Here is a 12,696-nt window from a genome sequence, read left to right on the forward strand (position 1 = left end):
TCGTTTAGGGTGCTGTAGAATCTCTCTTTGGGTGGTAGGGGTTCTTTGAATCGATCCCAGGAGTCCATGTATTCGTATGGGTAGACTCCTTTCCTTTCCGCGCCGTATTGACTGGAAATGGGGAACTCCGTGTTGTATTTAACCAAGTTTGCTAAGGAGTCCGCCATGAACTGCTGCGAGTCTAAGAACTTCAGCTTGCCCACAGTTACGGACATGTACCTTTCTTTGTTGTTGGGTATGCACTTTACTTCGGAGCCGTCCGTTCCTTGTAAGAGTAAGTGACTGTCGTAACCCCTTAAATTATGAAAGAATACGGGTATTTCCATTTCTGGATCTACTTTGAAGTTTATATTACATTTCCAATGAGCCGCACCTCTGTATTTGCCCGTGATGTGGCAGTGATCTCTAACCTTATCCACATAGAAATCCTCAACAAATGCTTTGTGGCAGTGAATGCAATGCGTGGAGGGCTTTCCCGGCTTCTCACCCTTCTTAGCATACTCCCCGCATTTAAAATGAGCTTCTCCTAAATACTTTCCATCTTCATCCCACGCTTTCTTGGCTCGTCTTCCAAACTGAAGAAGCGTATGTTGGCAAATGTGGCATTTTTTTGCCTTGTTAAAAGCCTCCTGGTTCTCTTTGGTAAATTCCATCTTCTTTGGACGTCTTAATTGTTCTCTTATCTCTTCCTCCTCTTCTCGCAATGCTTCTAGAAACTCATTAGCTGCGTTCTTACCTCGGTAAATTACAGGAGGGTCGGCCTTACCGTCTGATCTGACTACTATGTAACCAAAGGAGCAGATCTCGTGTAATCCCACCTTATTCGTAGCACCACTTTTCTGCTCTTCCTTAGTTATCAACGCTTCAAAGTCTGCATATATCACGTAAGGCACCTGCATCTGCTTTTGATGGTCTGAGTAGGATAGGTTCTTATCTGTAGGCATCTGGATCCGTTGCGCCACTTCTTCGACTCCGCGACATATTTCGTCGTGATCCTTTAGAGCTTTAACGCTGGTAAAGGATAATAAGCAGCAATCACAGAAGTATTTCTTACCTTTGTGTTTGGTGTGTCTGTAAAATAGTCTGCTAATATGTTTAACCCACGAATAATGTCCGCCGTGGTAGAAAAGGTGTATTCGTTCTCCTTTACTCTTTGACAACACTAGTGGTACTATCGTTTGGTCTCTGACTCCGTAAACGTTAATTGCTAAATCGTTTATTTCCTCAAATATGGGGATGTCTATCAACTGCATGGGAAATTCCACGCCGTCCCACTCCAAATCGTCTGTTGGGTACTTGCTTGGTCTACATGGATCCTTATCTACTGGATACAGTGCAGACCTGATTGCCCACATAAAGCAGCGGTTGTCGTCATTCTTTACGTTAACGATTGCCTTCTTCCTTTCTACCCACACCGGCAGGGGTACGTAACTTCCTCCTCGTATTGGCACGTACCTTGCCATGCTAACCTCCATACCTTCTACCTCCTCCACTGTCCAACCTGATCCTTCTTTCGTGTAGTTAGACAGCGATTCCATTATTGCTTCTAAGGCTTCGCTGAGTGACCTATCCAGATTCGTGGACTCTAATATCACTAACGACTTTGATCGCAGCATTGCTGTCGTCGTTACCTCATCTTTTGATAAACTTACTTCTACCATTATACTCGCTTTCAGGGCTCCTAATTCTTCTATGCCTTTTCGAAGCGTTCTCTTGACCTTCCTTTCTGACTGACGCCAAAACTGCCTAACGTCAATCTCACCGTTACCGGGTATTGACACCGTTTCGAAATTGCTTTGGGATTCCATCTATATAATAGGAAATATCTTATACCTAATTCCAGACCCTTTTCAGATCGTCGTAGTCATACTCACAATCCTGACAATGCCAAAACAATTTAACCTTAGTCTCAAACTTCTTACCACATCCACAATCATAGCTGCTCATACATTTCGTCTTCATCTTCAAATGCTTCTTTAAGTCCACTTCTTTCTTAAAAGTTCTCTTACAATCTTCGCACTCCATATATAGACTAACATATTTTACATAAACACGGGATGCGGGTAATCGCGGTACGAATCGAGGGGGGTACTTTAGACGGGTAATCCTCCGGTGGTCGTTGCGCTGGAACCCCCATCCCCTATACTACTCGTTTATTCATTATTGGTATATCGCAGCGACAGTTGCACTGAGGCGAATCCAGCTGGTAATCACGCAGATCAAAAGATCAAACGAAAACTAGAAAAACACTTTGAAATTTCTCTCTGTATAAAGAGCCCCAAAATAAATGTAGAATTGATGTGTTGCAGGCATTCCCAAGAGAGTCAAAAGACAAAAGCATGGCGGCCATTGTGGTGCCGTTAACAATGGATTCTAATAAGAAATATTTTGTTAAATGGCACCAACCCTCCCCCGAGATGCCGCGATGGCGTAACGTGCAATCGAAGAATAGGATATCAAAACCCCTATGAATCAGAAATCCGAAGTCGACCGAGTGAAAAATCCGGATCTAATTGATTATCCGCAATGAATCCGCGTGATCCTGATGTAGAACTGGTACTTTCATACTACTAATGTGCCTACAGATTCAAGCTGGGTTCTACAAGAAAATCCTTCCCGGTTACTTCACTCCCATAAGGAGATACAAAATTGCAACTCTGGAAAAAAAGATATTGAGAAGCTTTCTAAAACAGTAAACGGAAATGCTGAAGCTCTTAAACGATGGGAAGACCTCAAATCCACTCTACAATTGAAGGAGGAAGATTTTGAAGGAAGCTCTTAATGTTCTACAGGAAGGATACAACCGAAGCCACAACTCAAACCACCAAACCTAAATGTAAAAGTGCTAAAAGAATCGGCTAAGTCATTGGAAAGGCAAAAATCTTGAAGGGATGGATCTCTCTGGAACGATTCAACGGTCTGATAGATATTTGGAAAAACCTCGTGGACTGTGGTGAAAAAGCCTGAACACTTATTGCAATATCTGACTGAAACTTTGCTACGTAGTAAGGCTTTTAAAATCTACCAAATCTCAAGCATATTGCTTTGGAAATCTGATGGGATAAAAGAAAACGGGAAAGACCGCTTTTATAGCAACATATATAACGGATTAGTAGATTGCCGGCAGTTTTTCATTGTAATCCATATCACACTAGCAATGACTGAAAGTTTAATACCATAACTCACTATATCAATAGCTAGATTGCCGACATAGAAATTTATTGTAAATTCTTTACTAGAATCTCGAAATATTGTACTCGAAGCTTTACAGAACACGCGCGGGAAAATGGACAAAATGCTAATTCTACATTATTATCTAGAACTCATTAGATTTTGTTTACCAAAGTTCATCTTGTCTGAGTAATCCCTCGTCTGGGTAGACATACAACGTTCGATTCATTGGTGTTGTCTTTTAACTATAAGTCTTAGCATGTTCGGTTTATAAAAATTCTTAGCATAGAATTGTAACAGCTGCGGCTCTAATTATATTTGTGCTGATACACTACCTAGTCTCCCCCACTTCCGCTTTCAGTGTCGTCACGCAGCGCTTTCTCCCCTGAGTAGCTGACCCCTAAGGTCACGGAACCGTCAGACCAATCACATTGCGCGATAAAAAATCCGCCAATATAATTCACCGACCTTTTGATAGTCATGGTATACGTAAATCTCTCTGAGAAAATGAACTGACGCACAGATTTTTCGTTCACTGTTAATCAACAGCTTGTTTGAAGAAGTTAAGAACTGCATGACTCATAAGTCTGGTAAGTTACATTGGATTTATTTGGGGACATATCGTCAGACACTCACTTCCTTAGCTTTACGAAATGTCTGAACTAACTTAACCATTAGTTTAGTAACCTATCTCATATGGTAAAGATGGAATAGTTAATTTATTTTACACTCCGCACTACAGAGTGCAGCAGCCTATAGTTTGGAATCTATTTCACGATGTCGGACCGGGTAAAGTTTCTCTTCAGATATAAATATCAGTCTTCCTGATTTATATTCAAATTTATAAGTGATGGTAAAAAAAACTGTCAGGAAAAGAAATTCGTAAAACCAATAAATTTGCTCAAAAATATTAAAATTTAATATGTTTCCTTAAAATTACAGTCACAGCATAAGTTTAAAAAAATTTTCAGTTTTCAATTTAAATTCGAGAATTCGCAAGACAAATCCAAATATCAAAATATAGTTCTTTTACCACAATCGTAAATTTTCTCGCGCGCTGATTGGTTAAAAAACGTCGTAAATAAGAGGCCATACCAACAAATGGCGTCATGCAAGATTTCGTGCAGTCTATGTCCTAGAGTTTTGTAGTAAAAAACAAATTTACGATGGTTTAGCGTGGTATGTCCTCTTATTTACCACGATATGACGCCAAACGTTGGTCAAAATTAGTTATGGACCCACTCGGCTTACGCCTCGTGAGTCCATAACATTTTGACCAACTTTTGACGTCATATCGTGGTAAATAAGAGGACATACCACGCTAAACCATCGTAAATTTGTTAACTTGACCACGGTAAAGCGGGGAAACTGTTTCGAACACATCGTTCAAATTTCTTGGAGATTAGGTTAACGAAATGAGGAAAGTTAAAGTGAGTCGGGAAGGTCTGTTAACCGACTGACGTCGTCACAGGTTTTCAAGGACATGAAGCGTGTCCATCTAGAATCTACAACTTGTAAATATTCGGTAGTGATTTCACATCGAAAAGCAATGAAGGGAAGCATAAGAAAAACAAACTACGATGCACCTAACTTGACGGGTCTTTTTAAAATGTTAAAAGCAATCAATCAAACCCATCTTTTGCGCATAGAATTGGTACATCCTATGTAAATTATTACAGGATTTTCAAAAAACGTTATCTGGCCGATTCAAAGAAATTCGAAAATAAACAAAAAGTCCGAATTTTGGTTATAATTTTGCAAGAAAAACTCTACGTAAAGAAATTATTACTCAGCTACTAAAACATTTTTTCCAACCAAACGTTTACAGTTCATAACTATAAAGTCGATGGACGTTTCTGTGTACTTTGAAACTACGTTACTTGGTTCCACATATTTTAATGGTATTGTGTATGAAAAGTGAGCAAAATCGAGATTTATAAAATGTTCGCATTATTTTCTCAAAATCTGCGCCACAGAATTCTTTTAAACTTTGATATTTTTTAAGTCATATATCATAGTTTGTGTAAATGAAGCAATTTGAAAATAAAACGAGGGAAACACACAGAATTTTTTTTCTTCTTAATTTTAATATTTCCTTATAACTTTGATTTATGCAATGCTATTTCAAAACAAAAAAAACTATTATAAACTTTAGATAAAGATACATAGTTATATATTTAATATATATTTCAATTTTCCTTATTAGTCAGTTTTTCATCTTATAATTCCTTCTTCTTTGTAAGTATTATATATTAATATATTCATATTTAAATAATGGACAAATTCTATTCGTTTTTTACAATCTTGAAAAAATGTATAAATATTTAAAAATTATTAATTATTGATTAGAGATTATTGTTATTATTAATTATTGATTAAAGACTATATATTTCAACACTATTATAAACTTTAATTATTGCCTAATATTTGATGAAAGATTCATGGTAATTAAATAAAAGCAACATTATAAACGAAGCGAAAAAAAACAATTTGAGTGCCCATTGAGACAAAAAATAAGCATTACCTATTATGGTGACAATCAGTGCTTATCGAAACGAATCGAAACAGTCGGCCGTTGAAGCACGTAATATATCACACCGATTACCCACTGGGACAAGATATAATCATTACCTATTATGGTGCAAACGCTGATCTACCTTTGTGGTACGTAGAGCCCAGTGAGGAACAAAGCAAAACAAGTGACAACCCATTGTGGAGTCTCAAAAGCAGGCTCTCATACTTACTTACCGTTCCGCCAGCTTTGATAAATGCTTTTAGTAACAATGATTTTGCATTTATAATACACCTTTTGCTGTTCATTAACAGAAAATGTACATTCATTTGTGCCAATAGTTGTATCAATAACGTGTAATGTACTTTCATCAACACCACAAGTAACATCATTAGCGCGGATCAACTTTCAATAACGATAATTGAATATGCGTGTACATTCATAGGCATCAATGGACAATCAATAGCGCGTTTGTACATTCATATGCGCGAATTGTATTTTCTTGTGCGCGAAATTCAACTTCAATTAAATCAAAATGACAAACAATTGCATTTATGGACAATCATTTACCCAAAAGTGAAAATTCATTAGTGCTATTAGCATAATCATTGACAATCAATAACGCGCTTGGACAATCATGAGGGTCAACGTTATATTCTATAGCGTGGTTCGACAAACATTTGCATGATTCGAATAAACAATAAGAGAAATAAAACAATCACGTAATCGTAATGGTATTGCTGATCTAAATGGCACTCCTGCTGTTATGAAATTTGCTGATATCTCAAAATATGTTTATGCTCTCTTTCACTTCAATAGAGGAAGACAATCAATGTCACAAATGAAAAAGATCAGAGGAAATTAAAATTACATACCATACATTTTTTGATATCATCTTATACTAATAATACTATACTAATACTAATTCTAATAATGCTCAGGAACTATTACATCATTATTATCATCATTATAATCGCAGCATTTCATTTGCATTATGCAACAGCTAGTATTTATTGCTATTTTTTGCTTCTATAAATTTGATTATTTATAAGATTATATATTTAAATCTTTATTAAGATTATTATAGGAATCACTTAAATTATTATTACTATTATTATTATTATTATTATTATTATCATCTTCGTTTATTTAAACTTTCAGTATGCATAGTACTTTACAAGAATAAAGTGGAACTTTTATAGCTCTAGGCTATATCCTTAGTGTGTCACTAACAAATGTCTATTCAAAGGTGTAGAATGCCTTAACTATTTCGCAGTTTTGCGATATCACCCATTTTCGGCATTGTCTTATCACGTTTTGTCCATCATCTATACCTATGCTTTCCATATCATGTCCAAGTTGTTTCTTATAACTCGCTAGAAAATCCAGGATAATGTTTACTTGGAGTACTTTATAATCGGGATATAGGCTCTTTAGACCTGATCTTAATTCGGTATATTCCTGTTGTTTTAATAGTGTTCGTTCTTCAATAATGCCTATATTACAAACAGTTCCTTCAATGATCAACCAGGTCTTCTTTTCTTTGTCCTTTATCACTATGTCTGGCTTGTTAGCTCCGTTCTTTGGTGCAACCTTCAGATGTATTGGAATGTCCCAGAGTATCTTTGCTTTTTTGTTCTTTACGACAGGTTCTGGTATTGGTTGTTTGTGTCTGCAGATCTTCATCTTTAGCATCTGATCGTGTCTTGCCTTGTATAGGGATTGTGCGATAGCAGAACATCCGCATAGCAAGTGTGGTATCGTTTCTTCTTAGACGTGGCATAACCTGCATCTTAGATCTCCTCCTTCTTCCTTTAAAGGGGCACTTGGATGAAAACGCCCCATTTTTTGAAAGTCAAACTAATTTATATTGAGGTATTTGAGGGTAATATGACTCAATTATGACTATGTAAACATAATTAGTGAAAATTTTAGCCTGGGAGCCACTTGCAGATGAGAAATTTTGGTTTAAGCAAAAAGAACAATAGGGTTGAGTAAATGACGTCATTTACTCACAATTTAGATGCTGAATAAAATTGTTCATTTTTATCCGCCACTTTTGACTGTGAAGGAAATATGTTGCTTGGCTACTATCTGGGCCATATAGATAAGTTTAAACAAGTTTCAAGTCATTTCCATTTTTCATCGATTTTCATCCAAGTGTTCCTTTAATGGCCAATAGTCCATTGACATAAGCGTACCAATCAGAAGGCATTATTGAAATAATAAATTCAATGTCTAATTAATTTCTGCAAGGCCAAGAAAACAAATGTCATTAGTGACTCAGTATGTTCTCGCTAAGAATAGGATTATCTTCATAAGATTATTACAGCATTTGTGAAATGAATAAACTCTCTTTTCAAATTATTTCCTTGATTATTTCTCAGAATTGAAAAATTTAAGTAACTATAAAACTATAAAACCTGGTTGGTATACCAGCAAGGGCTAGCCGAGAGAGATCTATTAAAATTTATCTTTTCTCCTGCTCTTAAGGACGTTCATAGGCAAAAAGATCCCATCGTATTTTTATGTTAAATTTCTGTTTTCCATTATTCCACTACAAATGGCCCTAGACTGTACTGAGACTTTGCTGGGTAATACCAATGACGATACTACACTTACATGCCTACTTGTGTTATTATGGATCTCTTGAAGTTATGTCTCGAATCTGTTTAACGGTGAACATTATAAACGGCTACACGGTACAGCAATGGGTTCTCAAGTCTCTGTGGCTGTTGCAGAGATTGTAATGCAACATATCGAGGAATAGGCCCTTGCATCTTAAGGCATCTTTGAGCTTCGTTTTCCTCTGATCTGATTTATCAGGGGAAAGTGACTCAAACAAAGTAATTTGTCAACTGCTTTGTTTTCTGCAATTTCATTGGCTCCTCAAAACAGTGCGATTTAAAACTCAACTAAATGGTGCGAATAGCGCAGCGCGCGCTGATTCTAAAAATAGCTTAAAGATTCGGACAAACATTGCATTCTGTTTAACCGCTACGAGGATTATACGAACCGATTTTATTATTTTTATTTAAAGTTACAATAATAACCCATGTAAACTAAGGTCAACTGCGATCGGCTGTGAAAATTATCTGCTGAAAGCAAACTTGTAAGTTTGTTTGTCCGAATTTCGCCTTTGCCTTCGCTTTTATGACGTCACGGCTGCGCTGCCCTATTGTGATTAAGTCGCACTGCCGAGAGCTAGTTAGATTGCAGAAATCACTAGTGGTTTCTGACGTACGAGCATCACAAGACTAACATATGACCGAACAGGATAGGACTTGCCCAGTTTACAAGTAACGCGGGCTCGTCTAGTTGATAAACAACTTCTCGAAACGAGCGACAGAATTTTACCCCTGGGTTCCGGAGGATGGATGTACTTTCACGTTGCTGAACAAGGCTAAGGTTGTAGTTCGGGTTGACCAGAATGACTTTCCTTAATCGGTGTGGCTGTTAGTGGGGATTCGCTTACTCGGCCACTGTCCTTACTTAGGTCTGTACCTCCCAATACAACCCGAACTACAACCTTAGCCTTGTTCACAACTAAGAACAAGATTGAATGCACAGAAATAATTAAATTGCTCGTCCTTATATAACCAGGTAATCCAATTTGAAATTCTTTTTACAAAACATATCTAGACAAGTTCAGCCTTGGTGGATTGAATATGTTTAGGCTAATTTGAAAAGGGATGTAGAACAGGAAACTACAAGTAGATCTCCAAGTCAAAACAGTCTCGGTCACTAAACTAAACACGTAGACTTGCAGAATCATATGCAAAAAGCATTATTCATGTGAACAAATCATTGCTAAAATTCTGTTTCATAATATACCCCCCCTCCCCCCTTCTTAAATTAGTGCAACTCCTGGTGCACATCTTATCTATAACATGTCGGGTAAAAAGAAAATGTCTAATTAAAGAATGACGTCCAAGTGTTAGTTAATGGAATGGGAAAAGGTCTCTGAATTTGCTGAAAAGTGGTTCGAGTTTCGTTCACATCTTCCGATTCTGTTCCACGCGTAATCCAAATCGCTTTTAGCTCGCGTTTTCAGTTGCTCTAAGGTCAATGTGAGCATTTCTGAGTTCTTCAGATTTTAGTTCGATGTCTCCGCGTTCTTTCTCATCAATAATGGTTTGAAGTTTCAAAAGTCTACTATCTCTTTTCTGAATTGCTTTCTTGAGCTCTCGTTTATAATTGCTTAAGAGGAATTTTTTTTTCAATACTGAGCAATAATGGCAAAAAGCGCCAAAACCTAAACATTCCTATGGGTTTTGATCCCAATTTTCGTTTTGGGTTACATGTAACACTCAAAACCTTTTCTAAACAGTTAGAAACTGATGTACTATGATAAAATGCCTGTTTGAAGCAGTATTTTCAATTGTACAAAGATGTTTTGTTGCATTTGTGTTAAAATGTTGCTTTGTCAGGCTTTTTTGTCGAAAGTATATGAGAAATAAGCAAATGAAGGCCTAAACCTGATTTTCGAATAAAATTTTTGCTTTGGGTAAACACTTTGATTCCACTTTCATCTCCATCATCTCCACTTCCAAACAAGTTAAGCTTTCTGAATAACAAGATTTTAGCCTTGTACAACAGCCTTTCTTCAAGAAAATAGTTTTTGGATACGAAAAGAATTCTCTCTTAATATAAATTTTAGCAAACAGACGAACGACCTACCGTCATTTTTCACTGTCATCATATTGAAATTGAAATTGTTGGAATATATTTAGACCTTTTCAGTTTACTTTGGGCTTTCCCCATTTCAGAACAGTTTTTTCTCATGCACAACCGTTAAACAAAGAAATTCTACTCTAAGGAATGTCAAACTCCAGTTTCTCCTTCCCTCGAATGACACATGATCTGAAACGGGAAATGATTGCGTCCAATCTAGAAATGTCCGTTGAAATACGAGTACCGAATGTGCGTCATTCCGTTATTTGGCAAAACGAAAAGTTAGCTCTATAAAGATTTTTCTTACTTTTTCTTCATGAAAGGATTTGTTTTCCAAAGTTCTAATTGTTTCAGGTGGAGGTTTAATCATTGAGAACATTTTTCGCTTTGTTTTAGCGGTTTTCAGTTGTGAGCAGTTATATCCATGCACATACAACAAACACTACAAAGACAAAACATAATCGCAGAACAATATTTTGAGTTACTTTGACAAGCCGAAAAGGAAATGTTTTTTAAACTACACAGAGAATTTAAATTCTCTGTGTAACAAATAAAGGTACATTGACCTTTGAGGAACATGTAGTGTTGCACTGCGGATATTATTCAAATTGACGTAATGAATGTAATCATTGCCAAAAAAAAGAACAAAATGGCGTCCCCTTTCAGTTTCCGAGATGCTGATCACAGCTTCAGCTTTCAGCTTACACTGATTTAGACAAATGACATAGCCTGCTGAACAAGTGTCAAAAAATAGTTCCCAGTGTTCATGTATGTGTTTTAAAGTTAAATCACTCAACAAACGCCATGTAGGGCCTAAAGGTGATTTGATACATATGTATGAAGCTGCTGAGATACGCCAACAATTTCTCTCGTTCTGGTAAGCTTTAACGCGCAGTCCTAGCTAATATGTTGCAATAACCTGCAATGTCTATCATGCACATAACACGCTCGTATTTAAATTATAAACATCAATTTTGCACAAATTAAAGTATTAACGAAATAGAAAAGGCGCGCATGTTCTTGAAGAGAGAAGTATGAAGAAGTTAGAAGAAACACGACGCGTACTGCATGTGTTTCTAGTCACAGCATCATTTTAAATCTAAATTAAATGCTCTTACAAGGAAACTGGAAGCTAAGAATCTTTCCATTCATTGTAGAAATACATAGAAGGGAAACCCAAGCAAGACTACCAATATACTGAAGATGAGTGGCCGAGCTCGAGACCCAAATGACGACATTGAAGAATTAAAACAGAAAGTAAGGAGTAATGAGAAAAAGATAGCAGAGTTGGAACAACAGCTACAGAAAGCTGATGAGAAAACCAAAGAGCTTGAAGATGAGAAAAAAGCTCTCGAAAAGGAAGTGGACGAGCACAAGAAGAAGATAAAATGGTTGGAAGATGATGTTCGATATTTTTCAACGAAATCCGCCATCCCCGACCTTGAAAGAAAACTAAAGGAAAAAGACGCTCGAATCGTTTCCGTTGAACACCAACTAAACGCTATTTTGAATCGATTGAAAGAAAACGATAAACTTTCTCAAGATCAAGCAAAAGATTTGAAAAAATACATGGTTGAAACAGATGAGTTGAAAAAATCTCGAAATAGGATGGAAGAAGATATAAAATATTTTACTAAAAAGTCTCAAGAGAAGGAGGATGAAAATGATGCGATTAAAAAAGATTTGAACACATACATGGCTAAAACTGATAAGTTGGAAAAATCTCAAAAGCTGCTATACATTGGTCAGCTGTGTGCGAAAGCAATGGAAGCAATGTATCGGGAAGTCTTGCCAGTTTACTTTGAAAGAGGAAATGATTACAAGCAGCCACATCTCAGAGATATTGATGCAAAAATTAAACAGCTGTGTGAAACTGGAGACGCTCAAAGAGCAGCTCAAAGAAGGTGGGAAAAATTGCAAACCGAGAAGATTGATCCAGATGAAAATAAGGTTAAGGAAGTAGTTGAATTCATGGAAGAAATGTTGGCAGAGAGGAACGAAGTGGCTCATCCTTGTCCATTGAAAGAAAAAGAATTAAAGGATATTGCAAGTAAGCTACCAGGTCAGAAGCAGCAACTTGTCGAAAAAGTGATTCAAATTTCAAAGGAAATGATGCCTACAATTGTTCTTGCATTTTAGAAACACGAAACAGCTGATCTTATCTTGAAAACTGCAGTCAGAACTTTTTTAATGCTTACATAACGACTAATTGCAAGAATGTTGTCATATAAATGAGGAAAAAAACAACAACAAATAGGAATTAATTTTTACTGATTTCAGTCTAAATTTCCACAGATTAATGAAAATATAACTGTTTTCGTACAACAAGGTAATATCAA

The 12,696-nt window shown here is 36.6% G+C and overlaps 1 pseudogene across 1 annotated transcript in view; it reads left to right on the forward strand.

Moving 5' to 3' along the window:
• Positions 1-3,659: 3,659 nt before the first annotated feature.
• The window catches only part of LOC148912625 (uncharacterized), a 32,065-nt pseudogene continuing 23,028 nt past the window's right edge, over positions 3,660-12,696 (forward strand). Inside the window, exons 1-2 of the transcript XR_016119186.1 lie at positions 3,660-3,761; positions 11,515-12,493. The product of XR_016119186.1 is annotated as an uncharacterized LOC148912625 (transcript). The remainder of the gene's footprint in view (positions 3,762-11,514; positions 12,494-12,696) is intronic.

The sequence above is a fragment of the Actinia tenebrosa genome, unplaced genomic scaffold, assembly GCF_029948245.1.
Source record: "Actinia tenebrosa isolate PJP-AT-01 unplaced genomic scaffold, QUT_ActTen_1.0 PGA_scaffold10__47_contigs__length_13832649, whole genome shotgun sequence".
Lineage (NCBI taxonomy): Eukaryota > Metazoa > Cnidaria > Anthozoa > Actiniaria > Actiniidae > Actinia > Actinia tenebrosa.